Raw genomic sequence first — 15,711 nt, 5'->3', positions numbered from 1 at the left:
GAGTGTGTAATGTGTTAGAGTGAAGGGATGGTGATGGGGTGAGTGTATAAATTATTAGAGTGAAGGGATGGTGATGGGGTAAGTGTATAATGTGTTAGAGTGAAGGGATGGTGATGGTGTGAGTGTATCAATTATTCGAGTGAAGGGATGGTGATGGGGTGAGTGTATAAATTATTAGAGTGAAGGGATGGTGGTGGGGTGAGTGTGTAAATTATTAGAGTGAAGGGATGGTGATGGGGTGAGTGTATAATTTTTTAGAGTGAAGGGATGGTGATGGGGTGAGTGTATAATGTGTTAGTGAAGGGATGGTGATGGAATGAGTGTATAATTTTTTAGAGTGAAGGGATGGTGATGGGGTGAGTGTATATTTGTTTCGATTGAAGGGATGGTGATGGGGTGAGTGTATAATTTTTTAGAGTGAAGGGATGGTGATGGTGTGAGTGTATCAATTATTAGAGTGAAGGGATGGTGATGGGGTGAGTGTATAATGTGTTAGTGAAGGGATGGTGATGGGGTGAGTGTATAATTTTTTAGAGTGAAGGGATGGTGATGGGGTGAGTGTATAATTGTTTAGAGTGAAGGGATGGTGACGGGGTGAGTGCATAATGTGTTAGTGAAGGGACGGTGATGGGGTGAGTGTATAATTTGTTGGAGTGAAGGGATGGTGATGGAGTGAATGTGTAATGTGTTCGAGTGAAGGGATGGTGATGGGGGTGAGTGTATAATGTGTTCGAGTGAAGGGATGGTGATGGGGTGAGTGTATAATGTTTTCAAGTGAAGGGATGGTGATGGGGTGAGTGTATAATGTATTAGTGAAGGGACGGTGATGGGGTGAGTGTATTAATTATTAGAGTAAAGGGATGGTGATGGGGTGAGTGTATAATGTGTTAGAGTGAAGGGATGGTGATGGGGTGAGTGTATAATGTGTTAGAGTGAAGGGATGGTGATGGGGTGAGTGTATAATTTGTTAGAGTGAAGGGATGGTGATGGGGTGAATGTGTAATGTGTTATATTGAAGGGATGGTGATGGGGTGAGTGGATAATGTGTTCGAGTGAAGGGATGGTGATGGGGTGAGTGTATAATGTTTTCAAGTGAAGGGATGGTGATGGGGTGAGTGTATTAATTATTAGAGTAAAGGGATGGTGATGGGGTGAGTGTATAATGTGTTAGTGAAGGGACGGTGATGGGGTGAGTGTATAATTTGTTAGAGTGAAGGGATGGTGATGGGGGTGAGTGTATTAATTATTAGAGTAAAGGGATGGTGATGGGGTGAGTGGAGAAAGTGTTAGAATGAAGGGATTGTATAATTTGTTTGAGTGAAGGGATGGTGATGGGGTGAGTGTATAATGTGTTAGAGTGAAGGGATGGTGATGGGCTGAGTGTGTAATGTATCAGAATGAAGAGATGGTGATGGGGAGAATGTATAGTATGTTAGAGTGAAGGGATGGTGATGGGGTGAGTGTGTAATGTGTTAGATTGAACTGATGGTGATGGGGTGAGTGTATAATGTGTTAGTGAAGGGATTGTAGTGCGGTGAGTGTATAATTTGTTAGAGTGAAGGGATGGTGATGGGGGAGTGTGTAATGTGTTCGAGTGAAGGGATGGTGATGGGGTGAGTGTATAATGTTTTAGACTGAAGGGATGGTGATGGGGTGATTGTATAATTTGCTAGAGTGAAGGGATGGTGATGGGGTGAGTGTATAAAGTGTTAGAGTGAAGGGATGGTGATAGGTTGAGTGTATAATGTATCAGAGTGAAGGGATGGTGATGGGGTGATTGTATAATTTGTTAGAGTGAAGAGATGGTGATGGGGTGAGTGTGTAATGTATTAGAGTGAAGGGATGGTGATAGGTTGAGTGTGTAATGTGTTCGAGTGAAGGGATGGTGATGGGGTGAGTGTATAAATTATTAGAGTGAAGGGATGGTGATGGGGTGAGTGTATAATGTGTCAGAGTGAAGGGATGGTGATGGTGTGAGTGTATCAATTATTCGAGTGAAGGGATGGTGATGGGGTGGGTGTATAATTTGTTGGAGTGAAGGGATGGTGATGGGGTGAATGTGTAATGTGTTCGAGTAAAGGGATGGTGATGGGGTGAGTGTATAATGTGTTAGTGAAGGGACGGTGATGGGGTGAGTGTATAATTTGTTAGAGTGAAGGGATGGTGATGGGGGTGAGTGTATTAATTATTAGAGTAAAGGGATGGTGATGGGGTGAGTGGAGAAAGTGTTAGAATGAAGGGATTGTATAATTTGTTTGAGTGAAGGGATGGTGATGGGGTGAGTGTATAATGTGTTAGAGTGAAGGGATGGTGATGGGCTGAGTGTGTAATGTATCAGAATGAAGAGATGGTGATGGGGAGAATGTATAGTATGTTAGAGTGAAGGGATGGTGATGGGGTGAGTGTGTAATGTGTTAGATTGAACTGATGGTGATGGGGTGAGTGTATAATGTGTTAGTGAAGGGATTGTAGTGCGGTGAGTGTATAATTTGTTAGAGTGAAGGGATGGTGATGGGGGAGTGTGTAATGTGTTCGAGTGAAGGGATGGTGATGGGGTGAGTGTATAATGTTTTAGACTGAAGGGATGGTGATGGGGTGATTGTATAATTTGTTAGAGTGAAGGGATGGTGATGGGGTGAGTGTATAAAGTGTTAGAGTGAAGGGATGGTGATAGGTTGAGTGTATAATGTATCAGAGTGAAGGGATGGTGATGGGGTGATTGTATAATTTGTTAGAGTGAAGAGATGGTGATGGGGTGAGTGTGTAATGTATTAGAGTGAAGGGATGGTGATAGGTTGAGTGTGTAATGTGTTCGAGTGAAGGGATGGTGATGGGGTGAGTGTATAAATTATTAGAGTGAAGGGATGGTGATGGGGTGAGTGTATAATGTGTCAGAGTGAAGGGATGGTGATGGTGTGAGTGTATCAATTATTCGAGTGAAGGGATGGTGATGGGGTGGGTGTATAATTTTTTAGAGTGAAGGGATGGTGATGGGGTGAGTGTATAAATTATTAGAGTGAAGGGATGGTGGTGGGGTGAGTGTATAAATTATTAGAGTGAGGGGTTGGTGATGGGGTGGGTGTATAATTTTTTCGAGTGAAGGGATGGTGATGGGGTGAGTGTATAAATTATTAGAGTGAAGGGTTAGTGATGGGGTGGGTGTATAATTTTTTAGAGTGAAGGGATGGTGATGGGGTGAGTGTATAAATTATTAGAGTGAAGGGTTGGTGATGGGGTGGGTGTATAATTTTTTAGAGTGAACGGATGGTGATGTGGTGAGTGTATAAATTATTAGAGTGAAGGGTTGGTGATGGGGTGGGTGTATAATTTTTTAGAGTGAAGGGATGGTGATGGGGTGAGTGTATAATTTTTTAGAGTGAACGGATGGTGATGTGGTGAGTGTATAAATTATTAGAGTGAAGGGTTGGTGATGGGGTGGGTGTATAATTTTTTAGAGTGAAGGGATGGTGATGGGGTGAGTGTATAAAGTGTTAGAGTGAAGGGATGGTGATGGTGAGAGTGTGTAATGTGTTAGAGTGAAGGGATGGTGATGGGGTGAGTGTACAAATTATTAGAGTGAAGGGATGGTGGTGGGGTGAGTGTATAATTTGTTAGAGTGAAGGGATGGTGATGGGGTGAGAGTGTAATGTGTTCGAGTGAAGGGATGGTGATGGGGTGAGGGTGTAATGTGTAAGAGCGAACGGATGGTGATGGGGTGAGTGTATAATGTGTCAGAGTGAAGGGATGGTGATGAGGTGAGTGTATCATGTGTTAAAGTTAAGGGATGATGATGGGGTGAATGTAGAATGTGTTTGAGTGAAGGGATGGTGATGGGGTGAGTGTATAATGTTTTAGACTGAAGGGATGGTGATGGGGTGATTGTATAATTTGTTAGAGTGAAGGGATGGTGATGGGGTGAGTGTATAATGTTTTAGACTGAAGGGATGGTGATGGGGTGATTGTATAATTTGTTAGAGTGAAGGGATGGTGATGGGGTGAGTGTATAAATTATTAGAGTGAAGGGTTGGTGATGGGGTGGGTGTATAATTTTTTAGAGTGAAGGGATGGTGATGGGGTGAGTGTATAAAGTGTTAGAGTGAAGGGATGGTGATGGTGAGAGTGTGTAATGTGTTTGAGTGAAGGGATGGTGATGGGGTGAGTGTATAAATTATTAGAGTGAAGGGATGGTGATGGGGTGAGTGTATAATGTGTTAGAGTGAAGGGATGGTGATGGTGTGAGTGTATCAATTATTCGAGTGAAGGGATGGTGATGGGGTGAGTGTATAAATTATTAGAGTGAAGGGATGGTGGTGGGGTGAGTGTGTAAATTATTAGAGTGAAGGGATGGTGATGGGGTGAGTGTATAATTTTTTAGAGTGAAGGGATGGTGATGGGGTGAGTGTATAATGTGTTAGTGAAGGGATGGTGATGGAATGAGTGTATAATTTTTTAGAGTGAAGGGATGGTGATGGGGTGAGTGTATATTTGTTTCGATTGAAGGGATGGTGATGGGGTGAGTGTATAATTTTTTAGAGTGAAGGGATGGTGATGGTGTGAGTGTATCAATTATTAGAGTGAAGGGATGGTGATGGGGTGAGTGTATAATGTGTTAGTGAAGGGATGGTGATGGGGTGAGTGTATAATTTTTTAGAGTGAAGGGATGGTGATGGGGTGAGTGTATAATTGTTTAGAGTGAAGGGATGGTGACGGGGTGAGTGCATAATGTGTTAGTGAAGGGACGGTGATGGGGTGAGTGTATAATTTGTTGGAGTGAAGGGATGGTGATGGGGTGAATGTGTAATGTGTTCGAGTGAAGGGATGGTGATGGGGGTGAGTGTATAATGTGTTCGAGTGAAGGGATGGTGATGGGGTGAGTGTATAATGTTTTCAAGTGAAGGGATGGTGATGGGGTGAGTGTATAATGTATTAGTGAAGGGACGGTGATGGGGTGAGTGTATTAATTATTAGAGTAAAGGGATGGTGATGGGGTGAGTGTATAATGTGTTAGAGTGAAGGGATGGTGATGGGGTGAGTGTATAATGTGTTAGAGTGAAGGGATGGTGATGGGGTGAGTGTATAATTTGTTAGAGTGAAGGGATGGTGATGGGGTGAATGTGTAATGTGTTATAGTGAAGGGATGGTGATGGGGTGAGTGGATAATGTGTTCGAGTGAAGGGATGGTGATGGGGTGAGTGTATAATGTTTTCAAGTGAAGGGATGGTGATGGGGTGAGTGTATTAATTATTAGAGTAAAGGGATGGTGATGGGGTGAGTGTATAATGTGTTAGTGAAGGGACGGTGATGGGGTGAGTGTATAATTTGTTAGAGTGAAGGGATGGTGATGGGGGTGAGTGTATTAATTATTAGAGTAAAGGGATGGTGATGGGGTGAGTGGAGAAAGTGTTAGAATGAAGGGATTGTATAATTTGTTTGAGTGAAGGGATGGTGATGGGGTGAGTGTATAATGTGTTAGAGTGAAGGGATGGTGATGGGCTGAGTGTGTAATGTATCAGAATGAAGAGATGGTGATGGGGAGAATGTATAGTATGTTAGAGTGAAGGGATGGTGATGGGGTGAGTGTGTAATGTGTTAGATTGAACTGATGGTGATGGGGTGAGTGTATAATGTGTTAGTGAAGGGATTGTAGTGCGGTGAGTGTATAATTTGTTAGAGTGAAGGGATGGTGATGGGGGAGTGTGTAATGTGTTCGAGTGAAGGGATGGTGATGGGGTGAGTGTATAATGTTTTAGACTGAAGGGATGGTGATGGGGTGATTGTATAATTTGCTAGAGTGAAGGGATGGTGATGGGGTGAGTGTATAAAGTGTTAGAGTGAAGGGATGGTGATAGGTTGAGTGTATAATGTATCAGAGTGAAGGGATGGTGATGGGGTGATTGTATAATTTGTTAGAGTGAAGAGATGGTGATGGGGTGAGTGTGTAATGTATTAGAGTGAAGGGATGGTGATAGGTTGAGTGTGTAATGTGTTCGAGTGAAGGGATGGTGATGGGGTGAGTGTATAAATTATTAGAGTGAAGGGATGGTGATGGGGTGAGTGTATAATGTGTCAGAGTGAAGGGATGGTGATGGTGTGAGTGTATCAATTATTCGAGTGAAGGGATGGTGATGGGGTGGGTGTATAATTTTTTAGAGTGAAGGGATGGTGATGGGGTGAGTGTATAAATTATTAGAGTGAAGGGATGGTGGTGGGGTGAGTGTATAATTGTTTAGAGTGAAGGGATGGTGACGGGGTGAGTGCATAATGTGTTAGTGAAGGGACGGTGATGGGGTGAGTGTATAATTTGTTAGAGTGAAGGGATGGTGATGGGGTGAATGTGTAATGTGTTCGAGTGAAGGGATGGTGATGGGGGTGAGTGTATAATGTGTTCGAGTGAAGGGATGGTGATGGGGTGAGTGTATAATGTTTTCAAGTGAAGGGATGGTGATGGGGTGAGTGTATAATGTATTAGTGAAGGGACGGTGATGGGGTGAGTGTATTAATTATTAGAGTAAAGGGATGGTGATGGGGTGATTGTATAATTTGTTGGAGTGAAGAGATGGTGATGGGGTGAGTGTATAATGTGTTAGAGTGAAGGGATGGTGATGGGGTGAGTGTATTAATTATTAGAGTAAAGGGATGGTGATGGGGTGATTGTATAATTTGTTGGAGTGAAGAGATGGTGATGGGGTGAATGTGTAATGTGTTAGAGTGAAGGGATGGTGATGGGGTGAGTGTATTAATTATTAGAGTAAAGGGATGGTGATGGGGTGATTGTATAATTTGTTGGAGTGAAGAGATGGTGATGGGGTGAGTGTATAATGTGTTAGAGTGAAGGGATGGTGATGGGGTGAGTGTATTAATTATTAGAGTAAAGGGATGGTGATGGGGTGATTGTATAATTTGTTGGAGTGAAGAGATGGTGATGGGGTGAATGTGTAATGTGTTAGAGTGAAGGGATGGTGATGGGGTGAGTGTATTAATTATTAGAGTAAAGGGATGGTGATGGGGTGATTGTATAATTTGTTGGAGTGAAGAGATGTTGATGGGGTGAATGTGTAATGTGTTAGAGTGAAGGGATGGTGATGGGGTGAGTGTGCAATGTTTTAGACTGAAGGGATGGTGATGGGGTGAGTGTATTAATTATTAGAGTAAAGGGATGGTGATGGGGTGAGTGTATATTTGTTTCGATTGAAGGGATGGTGATGGGGTGAGTGTATAATTTTTTAGAGTGAAGGGATGGTGATGGTGTGAGTGTATCAATTATTAGAGTGAAGGGATGGTGATGGGGTGAGTGTATAATGTGTTAGTGAAGGGATGGTGATGGGGTGAGTGTATAATTTTTTAGAGTGAAGGGATGGTGATGGGGTGAGTGTATAATTGTTTAGAGTGAAGGGATGGTGACGGGGTGAGTGCATAATGTGTTAGTGAAGGGACGGTGATGGGGTGAGTGTATAATTTGTTGGAGTGAAGGGATGGTGATGGGGTGAATGTGTAATGTGTTCGAGTGAAGGGATGGTGATGGGGGTGAGTGTATAATGTGTTCGAGTGAAGGGATGGTGATGGGGTGAGTGTATAATGTTTTCAAGTGAAGGGATGGTGATGGGGTGAGTGTATAATGTATTAGTGAAGGGACGGTGATGGGGTGAGTGTATTAATTATTAGAGTAAAGGGATGGTGATGGGGTGAGTGTATAATGTGTTAGAGTGAAGGGATGGTGATGGGGTGAGTGTATAATGTGTTAGAGTGAAGGGATGGTGATGGGGTGAGTGTATAATTTGTTAGAGTGAAGGGATGGTGATGGGGTGAATGTGTAATGTGTTATAGTGAAGGGATGGTGATGGGGTGAGTGGATAATGTGTTCGAGTGAAGGGATGGTGATGGGGTGAGTGTATAATGTTTTCAAGTGAAGGGATGGTGATGGGGTGAGTGTATTTAATTATTAGAGTAAAGGGATGGTGATGGGGTGAGTGTATAATGTGTTAGTGAAGGGACGGTGATGGGGTGAGTGTATAATTTGTTAGAGTGAAGGGATGGTGATGGGGGTGAGTGTATTAATTATTAGAGTAAAGGGATGGTGATGGGGTGAGTGGAGAAAGTGTTAGAATGAAGGGATTGTATAATTTGTTTGAGTGAAGGGATGGTGATGGGGTGAGTGTATAATGTGTTAGAGTGAAGGGATGGTGATGGGCTGAGTGTGTAATGTATCAGAATGAAGAGATGGTGATGGGGAGAATGTATAGTATGTTAGAGTGAAGGGATGGTGATGGGGTGAGTGTGTAATGTGTTAGATTGAACTGATGGTGATGGGGTGAGTGTATAATGTGTTAGTGAAGGGATTGTAGTGCGGTGAGTGTATAATTTGTTAGAGTGAAGGGATGGTGATGGGGGAGTGTGTAATGTGTTCGAGTGAAGGGATGGTGATGGGGTGAGTGTATAATGTTTTAGACTGAAGGGATGGTGATGGGGTGATTGTATAATTTGCTAGAGTGAAGGGATGGTGATGGGGTGAGTGTATAAAGTGTTAGAGTGAAGGGATGGTGATAGGTTGAGTGTATAATGTATCAGAGTGAAGGGATGGTGATGGGGTGATTGTATAATTTGTTAGAGTGAAGAGATGGTGATGGGGTGAGTGTGTAATGTATTAGAGTGAAGGGATGGTGATAGGTTGAGTGTGTAATGTGTTCGAGTGAAGGGATGGTGATGGGGTGAGTGTATAAATTATTAGAGTGAAGGGATGGTGATGGGGTGAGTGTATAATGTGTCAGAGTGAAGGGATGGTGATGGTGTGAGTGTATCAATTATTCGAGTGAAGGGATGGTGATGGGGTGGGTGTATAATTTTTTAGAGTGAAGGGATGGTGATGGGGTGAGTGTATAAATTATTAGAGTGAAGGGATGGTGGTGGGGTGAGTGTATAATTGTTTAGAGTGAAGGGATGGTGACGGGGTGAGTGCATAATGTGTTAGTGAAGGGACGGTGATGGGGTGAGTGTATAATTTGTTAGAGTGAAGGGATGGTGATGGGGTGAATGTGTAATGTGTTCGAGTGAAGGGATGGTGATGGGGGTGAGTGTATAATGTGTTCGAGTGAAGGGATGGTGATGGGGTGAGTGTATAATGTTTTCAAGTGAAGGGATGGTGATGGGGTGAGTGTATAATGTATTAGTGAAGGGACGGTGATGGGGTGAGTGTATTAATTATTAGAGTAAAGGGATGGTGATGGGGTGATTGTATAATTTGTTGGAGTGAAGAGATGGTGATGGGGTGAGTGTATAATGTGTTAGAGTGAAGGGATGGTGATGGGGTGAGTGTATTAATTATTAGAGTAAAGGGATGGTGATGGGGTGATTGTATAATTTGTTGGAGTGAAGAGATGGTGATGGGGTGAATGTGTAATGTGTTAGAGTGAAGGGATGGTGATGGGGTGAGTGTATTAATTATTAGAGTAAAGGGATGGTGATGGGGTGATTGTATAATTTGTTGGAGTGAAGAGATGGTGATGGGGTGAGTGTATAATGTGTTAGAGTGAAGGGATGGTGATGGGGTGAGTGTATTAATTATTAGAGTAAAGGGATGGTGATGGGGTGATTGTATAATTTGTTGGAGTGAAGAGATGGTGATGGGGTGAATGTGTAATGTGTTAGAGTGAAGGGATGGTGATGGGGTGAGTGTATTAATTATTAGAGTAAAGGGATGGTGATGGGGTGATTGTATAATTTGTTGGAGTGAAGAGATGTTGATGGGGTGAATGTGTAATGTGTTAGAGTGAAGGGATGGTGATGGGGTGAGTGTGCAATGTTTTAGACTGAAGGGATGGTGATGGGGTGAGTGTATTAATTATTAGAGTAAAGGGATGGTGATGGGGTGAGTGTATAATTTGTTAGAGTGAAGGGATGGTGATGGGGTGAGTGTGTAATGTGTTAGAGTGAAGGGATGGTGATGGGGGTGAGTGTATTAATTATTATTGTAAAGGGATGGTGATGGGGTGAGAGTATTAATTATTAGAGTAAAGGGATGGTGATGGGGTGAGAGGAGAAAGTGTGAGAATGAAGGGATGGTGATGGGGTGAGTGTATAATGTGTTAGAGTGAAGGGATGGTGATGGGGTGAGTGTATTAATTATTAGAGTAAAGGGATGGTGATGGGGTGAGAGGAGAAAGTGTTAGCATGAAGGGATGGTGATGGGGTGAGTGTATAATGTGTTGGAGTGAAGGGATGGTGATGGGTTGAGTGTGTAATGTATCAGAATGAAGAGATGGTGATGGGGAGAATCTATAATATGTTCGAGTGAAGGGATGGTGATGGGGTGAGTGTATAATGTGTTAGTGAAGGGATGGTAGTGCGGTGAGTGTATAATTTGTTAGAGTGAAGGGATGGTGATGGGGGGAGTGTGTAATGTGTTAGAGTGAAGGGATGGTGATGGGGTGAGGGTGTAATGTGTTAGTGAAGGGATGGTGATGCGGTGAGTGTATAATTTGTTAGAGTGAAGGGATGGTGATGGGGAGAGTGTGTAATGTGTTAGAGTGAAGGGATGATGATGGGGTGAGTGTGTAATGTGTTAGAGTGAAGGGATGGTGATGGGGTGAGTGTATAATGTGTTGGAGTGAAGGGATGGTGATGGGCTGAGTGTGTAATGTATCAGAATGAAGAGATGGTGATGGGGAGAATCTATAATATGTTAGAGTGAAGGGATGGTGATGGGGTGAGTGTGTAATGTGTTAGAGTGAAGGGATGGTGATGGGGTGAGGGTGTAATGTGTTAGTGAAGGGATGGTGATGCGGTGAGTGTATAATTTGTTAGAGTGAAGGGATGGTGATGGGGAGAGTGTGCAATGTGTTAGAGTGAAGGGATGATGATGGGGTGAGTGTGTAATGTGTTAGAGTGAAGGGATGGTGATGGGGTGAGTGTATAATGTGTTAGAGTGAAGGGACGGTGATGAGGTGAGTTTGTAATGTGTCAGAGTGAAGAGATGGTGATGGGGTGAGTGTACAAAGCGTTAGAGTGAAGGGATGGTGATGTGGTGAGTGTATAATGTGTTAGAGTGAAGGGATGGTGATGAGGTGAGTGTGTAATGTGTCAGAGTGAAGAGATGGTGATGGGGTGAGTGTACAATGCGTTAGAGTGAAGGGATGGTGATGAGGTGAGTGTGGAATGTCTTAGAGTGAAGGGATGGTGTTGGGGTGAGTTTATAATGTGTTAGAGTGAAGGGATGTTGATGGGGTGACTGTGTAATGTGTTAGAGTGAAGGGATGGTGATGGGGTGAGTGTATAATGTGTTAGAGTGAAGGGATGGTGACGGGGTGAGTGTATAAATTATTAGAGTGAAGGGATGGTGATGGGGTGAGTGTATAATGTGTTAGAGTGAAGGGATGGCGACGTGGTGAGTGTGTAATGTATTGGAGTGAAGGGATGTTGATGGGGTGATTGTTTCATTTGTTCGAGTGAAGGGATGGTGTTGGGCTGATTTTCTCATGTGTTCGAGTGAAGGGATGGTGATGGGCTGAGTGTGTAATGTATTAGAGTGAAGAGATGGTGATGGGGAGAGTGTATAATGTGTTAGAGTGAAGAGATGGTGATGGGGAGAGTGTATAATGTGTTAGATTTCAGGGATGGTGATAGGTTGAGTGTGTAATGTATTGGAGCGAAGGGATGGTGACAGGTTGAGTGTGCAATGTGTTAGAGTGAAGAGATGGTGATGGGGTGAGTGTATCATGTATTAGAGTGAAGGGATGTTGATGGGGTGAGTGTGTTATGTGGTAGAGTGAAGGGATGGTGGTAGGGTGAGTGTATAATGTGTTAGACTGAAGGGATGGTGATGGGGTGAGTGTATAATGTGTTAGAGTGAAGGGATGGTGATGGGGTGATTGTATAATGTGTTAGAGTGAAGGGATGTTGATGGGGTGAGTGTATAATGTGTTAGAGTGAAGGGATGTTGATGGGGTGAGTGTGTTATGAGGTAGAGTGAAGGGATGGTGGTAGGGAGATTGTATAATGTGTTAGAGTGGAGGGATGGTGATGGGGTGATTGTATAATGTGTTAGAGTGAAGGGATGTTGATGGGGTGATTGTATAATGTGTTAGAGTGAAGGGATGTTGATGGGGTGAGTGTATAATGTGTTAGAGTGAAGGGATGGTGGTCGGGTGAGTGTATAATGTGTTAGAGTGAAGGGATGGTGATGAGGTGAGTGTATAATGTGTTAGAGTGAAGGGATGGTGATGAGGTGAGTGTGTAATATGTTAGAGTGAAGGGATGGTGATGGGGTGAGTGTATAATATGTTAGAGTGAAGGGATGGTGATGAGGTGAGTGTGTAATGTGTCAGAGTGAAGAGATGGTGATGGGGTTAGTGCATAATGCGTTAGAGTGAAGGGATGGTGATGAGGTGAGTGTGGAATGTGTTAGAGTGAAGGGATGGTGATGAGGTGAGTGTGGAATGTGTTAGAGTGAAGGGATGGTGATGGGGTGAGTGTAAAATGTGTTAGAGTGAAGGGATGTTGATGGGGTGAGTGTATAATGTGTTAGAGTGAAGGGATGGTGATGGGGTGTGTGTATAATGTGTTAGAGTGAAGGGATGTTGATGGGGTGAGTGTATAATGTGTTAGAGTGAAGGGATGGTGATGGTGTGAGTGTATAATGTGTTAGAGTGAAGGGATGGTGATGGGGTGAGTGTATAATGTGTTAGAGTGAAGGGATGGTGATGGGGTGAGTGTATAATGTGTTAGAGTGAAGGGTTGTTGATGGGGTGAGTGTATAATGTGTTAGAGTGAAGGGATGGTGTTGGGGTGAGTGTATAATTTTTTAGAGTGAAGGGATGGTGATGGGGTGAGTGTATAATGTGTTAGAGTGAAGGGATGGTGATGAGATGAGTGTGCAATGTGTTAGAGTGAAGGGATGGTGATGGGGTGAGTGTATAATGTGTTAGAGTGAAGGGATGTTGATGGGGTGAGTGTGTAATGTGTTAGAGTGAAGGGATGGTGGTAGGGTGAGTGTATAATTTGTTCGAGTTAAGGGATGATGATGGGGTGACTGTATAATGTGTTTGAGTGAAGGGATGGTGATGGGGTGAGTGTATAATGTTTTACAGTGAAGGGATGATGATAGGGTGAGTGTATAATGTTTTAGACTGAAGGGATGGTGATGGGTTGATTGTATAATTTGTTAGAGTGAAGGGATGGTGATGGGGTGAGTGTGTAATGTGTTAGAGTGAAGGGATGGTGATGGGGTGAGTGTGCAATTTGTTAGATTGAAGGGATGTTGATTTGGTAAGTGTGTAATGTTTTGGAGTGAAGGGATGGTGATGGGGTGACTGTGTAATGTGTTAGAGTGAAGGGATGGTGATGGGGGGACTGTATAATGTGTTAGAGTGAAGGGATGGTGATGAGATGAGTGTGTAATGTTTTGGAGTGAAGGGATGGTGATGGGGGGACTGTATAATGTGTTAGAGTGAAGGGATGGTGATGAGATGAGTGTGTAATGTATTAGAGTGAAGGGATGGTGATGGGGGGACTGTATAATGTGTTAGAGTGAAGGGATGGTGATGAGATGAATGTGTAATGTATGAGAGTGAAGAGATGGTGATGGGGTGAGTGTATAATGTGTTAGAGTGAAGGGATGGTGATGGGTTGAATGTATACTGTATTAGAGTGAAGGGATGGTGATGGGGTGAGTGTATTAATTGTTAGAGTAAAGGGATGGTGATAGGGTGACTGTATTAAATGTTGGAGTGAAGGGATGGTGATGTGGTGAGTGTGTAATGTATTGGAGTGAAGGGATGTTGATGGGGTGATTGTATCATTTGTTAGAGTGAAGGGATGGTGATGAGATGAGTGTGCAATGTGTTAGAGTGAAGGGATGGTGATGGGGTGAGTGTATAATGTGTTAGAGTGAAGGGATGTTGATGGGCTGAGTGTGTAATGTGTTAGAGTGAAGGGATGGTGATGGGTTGAATGTATAATGTGTTAGAGTGAAGGGATGATGATGTGGTGAATGTATAATGTGTTTGAGTGAAGTGATGGTGATGGAGTGAGTGTATAATGTTTTAGACTGAAGGGATTGTGATGGGGTGAGTGTATAATGTGTTAGAGTGAAGGGATGGTGATAGGGTGAGTGTATAATGTATTAGAGTGAAGGGATGGTGATGGGGTCATTGTATAATTTGTTAGAGTGAAGGGATGGTGATGGGATGAGTGTATAATGTATTAGAGTGAAGAGATGGTGATGAGGTGAGTGTATAATGTGTTCGAGTGAAGGGATGGTGGTGCGGTGAGTGTATAATTTGTTAGAGTGAAGGGATGCTGATGGGGTGAGTGTGTAATGTGTTCGAGTGAAGGGATGGTGATAGGTTGAGTGCATAATGTATTAGAGTGAAGAGATGGTGATGAGGTGAGTGTATAATGTGTGAGAGTGAATCTAAATCGGGGGACATAATCACTTACCAACGCAAACAAATGGACCGCTGGGTTGAGCACTACCTAGAACTGTACTCCAGGGAGAATGCTGTCACTGAGACTGCCCTCAATGCAGCCCAGCCTCTACCAGTCATGGATGAGCTGGACATACAGCCAACCAAATCGGAACTCAGTGATGCCATTGATTCCCGAGCCAGCGGAAAAGCCCCTGGGAAGGACAGCATTACCCCTGAAATAATCAAGAGTGCCAAGCCTGCTATACTCTCAGCACTACATGAACTGCTATGCCTGTGCTGGGACGAGGGAGCAGTACCCCAGGACATGCGCGATGCCAACATCATCACCCTCTATAAAAACAAAGGTGACCGCGGTGACTGCAACAACTACCGTGGAATCTCCCTGCTCAGCATAGTGGGGAAAGTCTTTGCTCGAGTCGCTCTGAACAGGCTCCAGAAGCTGGCCGAGCACGTCTACCCTGAGGCACAGTGTGGCTTTCGTGCAGAGAGATCGAATATTGACATGCTGTTCTCCCTTCGTCAGATACAGGAGAAATGCCGTGAACAACAGATGCCCCTCTACATTGCTTTCATTGATCTCACCAAAGCCTTTGACCTCGTCAGCAGACGTGGTCTCTTCAGACTACTAGAAAAGATCGGATGTCCACCAAAGCTACTAAGTATCATCACCTCATTCCATGACAATATGAAAGGCACAATTCAACATGGTGGCTCCTCATCAGAGCCCTTTCCTATCCTGAGTGGTGTGAAACAGGGCTGTGTTCTCGCACCCACACTTTTTGGGATTTTCTTCTCCCTGCTGCTTTCACATGCGTTCAAATCCTCTGAAGAAGGAATTTTCCTCCACACAAGATCAGGGGGCAGGTTGTTCAACCTTGCCCGTCTAAGAGCGAAGTCCAAAGTACGGAAAGTCCTCATCAGAGAACTCCTCTTTGCTGACGATGCTGCTTTAACATCTCACACTGAAGAGTGCCTGCAGAGTCTCATCGACAGGTTTGCGGCTGCCTGCAATGAATTTGGCCTAACCATCAGCCTCAAGAAAACGAACATCATGGGGCAGGACGTCAGAAATGCTCCATCCATCAATAATGGCGACCACGCTCTGGAAGTGGTTCAAGAGTTCACCTACCTAGGCTCAACTATCACCAGTAACCTGTCTCTCGATGCAGAAATCAACAAGCGCATGGGTAAGGCTTCCACTGCTATGTCCAGACTGGCCAAGAGAGTGTGGGAAAATGGCGCACTGACACGGAACACAAAAGTCCGAGTGTATCAGGCCTGTGTCCTCAGT

The 15,711-nt window shown here is 43.8% G+C and overlaps 1 protein-coding gene across 2 annotated transcripts in view; it reads left to right on the top strand.

Annotated features, from left to right (window-relative positions):
* LOC137355586 (ultra-long-chain fatty acid omega-hydroxylase-like) overlaps positions 1-15,711 on the top strand; it is a 162,961-nt gene that overhangs the window by 46,576 nt on the left and 100,674 nt on the right. The window lies entirely within an intron of this gene.

The sequence above is a fragment of the Heterodontus francisci genome, chromosome 43 (genome assembly GCF_036365525.1).
Source record: "Heterodontus francisci isolate sHetFra1 chromosome 43, sHetFra1.hap1, whole genome shotgun sequence".
Lineage (NCBI taxonomy): Eukaryota > Metazoa > Chordata > Chondrichthyes > Heterodontiformes > Heterodontidae > Heterodontus > Heterodontus francisci.
This window is presented reverse-complemented; position numbering and strand designations above follow the sequence as displayed.